This window comes from Gossypium hirsutum, chromosome A04 (assembly GCF_007990345.1).
Source record: "Gossypium hirsutum isolate 1008001.06 chromosome A04, Gossypium_hirsutum_v2.1, whole genome shotgun sequence".
In the NCBI taxonomy this organism is placed as follows: domain Eukaryota; kingdom Viridiplantae; phylum Streptophyta; class Magnoliopsida; order Malvales; family Malvaceae; genus Gossypium; species Gossypium hirsutum.
Window position 1 is genome coordinate 12,649,616 of NC_053427.1, and position 2,185 is coordinate 12,651,800.

The 2,185-nt window shown below is 37.5% G+C and overlaps 1 long non-coding RNA gene across 1 annotated transcript; it reads left to right on the plus strand.

The window, feature by feature from the left end:
- Positions 1 to 439: 439 nt before the first annotated feature.
- Positions 440 to 1,475, plus strand: LOC121227962 (uncharacterized). Its single transcript, XR_005925476.1, has 2 exons — positions 440 to 582; positions 1,053 to 1,475. It is a non-coding gene; the product is annotated as an uncharacterized lncRNA (long non-coding RNA).
- The last annotated feature ends 710 nt before the right edge of the window (positions 1,476 to 2,185 follow it).

The window sequence follows — 2,185 nt, forward strand, 5'->3', positions numbered from 1 at the left end:
GATATAAAAATAAACGAAAAAGGACTAAAATTGAATTAAAAACAAAGTTGTGGGGCAAATGTGAAAGGAAATAAAGAGAAATGGGCTTATTTGAGCGCGCACAAAACATAGGGGGACCGAAACAACAATTATTCCATTCCATTAAAACACAGCACATTAACGGGGACTAAATCGAAAAGCGCGAGAAATTATGGGGCCAAATTGGAAACAAGAAAAATGACTTAATTGCAAAACCTTGAAAAAGCGGAAGGACTGCGCGCATAAATATCCCATTCAAACGAAAACACGCGGATCCTCTAGCGGGTCGGGTCGGATGGGTCGGGCAATGGTCAAAACGACGTCGTTTTGAGGCTTAAGTGTAGCCCCCAAAACGACGTCGTTTTGGAGGGCTATATAAAGGCCTAAAATAGCCAAAAAAATCATTTGGGAGAGGGAAAGAAAAAAAAGAAGAGAGAGAGGGAAGAGAGAAGGGAGAGAGAAGGGAGGGGGAAAGGGGAATCCGGCCAGGGGGGCCGGTCACCGGACGGCCACCGGAGGCTCGCCGGCGCCGGCACCGGCCACCGCACGCGGTGGCCGGAAAAGGTAAAAAATATTTTTTTTCTTTTTTTTTGCTTAATAATGCATATATTTTTATGTTTTATATTTTTTAGTATTTTTATGTAGAAAATAAACTCAAAACAGTAAAGAAAAAAAAAAGAAAGAGTCACCTTAGGTTTTAGATTTGATTCTCCGATTTGGTGTTAGAGCCCCTGATAGTATATATATTTTCGAATGGTTCTTGTATTGAATCTGTTAATATTGAAAGAAAATCTTTTGTTTTCATAGCAAAAAATAAAAAATCCCCCCTCCAAATACAACCGATTCTTCCCTTTGAAATCTCCAAAAAACATCAAAATCCTCCCACCATTGAAATCTCCAAAAAAACATCAAAATCCCTCCCCCTCGTTTACAATGACCATAGGGCTTTTATATAGCCCAAAATCCAAAGAAAAATACAAAGAATTTCATTTTTGGTGTTTTTCTTTGCTGTCCTTTTTTGTCTTCTTTTGCAGGCATAGAGTGGTGGAGGCAAGTGGGTGTGCTGGTGGCAGACAACTGGTAGTGGCGGGCCAAGGTGGGGCGGCGGCTAGGGTTCTTCTCCTCTCTTTTTTTGCTGAAAATTGTTTAGGTTTGGGCTGGGCTTAGGGTTTTAGTCTGTTGGGCTAAATTTGGGTCTTTACAGACGCAAAATCAAGATCCCCTTATTTCTTGTCAGAAATCCTCTACAGTCCTCACAGCAGTAATGATGGTGAACCAGCATTGACGATTCTTCCATCAATATTGTTTGTGTTTGTCAATAGTCCTCTCAAGCAAGTTGTCTCACTAGGAGGTGTTCAAAACTCTATGGAATTTGCTTCGTGGTTGGAATAATCATCGGCTTTGATTATCCCAAAATTTTTCATCTAATTACAATGTTAGGTTTTAATTTTGACTCATGTTATTTTTTCATAAAAATTGAATTCACAAATGATGGGTATATCGAAACCTTTTTCAATCCGAGTTTTGGAAAATGGGAATTGATTTTAAAAAACGAAAACGGGAGTCGCCACCAATCTTTTTAGGTGTGATCGGATCACCTTTAAAACATTTTGTTTTAAAATTATTAGTTTTGGTCCACGAAATAAAAAGAATGGGTTCGGGAGTTGGTTACGTACGAGGAAGGATTAGCACCCTCGTAACGCCCAAAAATTGGTACCTAATTGATTATCAAATGTCTTGAATGTCGGAAATTAAAAAAAAAATTTAAGATGTAGTACTCTTTAAAATATTTTAAATTTGAAAATTGAGATTCGCTCGCGTCAAAGTATTGACATTAAGTTAACCTTTTTTGAAATTCCTATTTCGGAACAGCAAAACGCTATATCCAATAAGTTAGGACATATTGCTTTGAGATTCCAAGATAGTGGCTTGCATTTATAAAACCTTTAAAAAAAACTCAGAAGGGTACTTAATTATTTGAATTCAATGAGAAAAGTGACAACCTAATAAGTTAGGGCACTACTTTCTCGAAATTTTCAAACACCAAGCATTGCCTTTATACTTTTGAAATCCTTGAAGTCTCATTTTTAAAACCGGTGCATGAAGGAGTGCGTCAACATGATAAAACATAACATACAAGATAATGTCGTAACCATTTTTTGAAAAC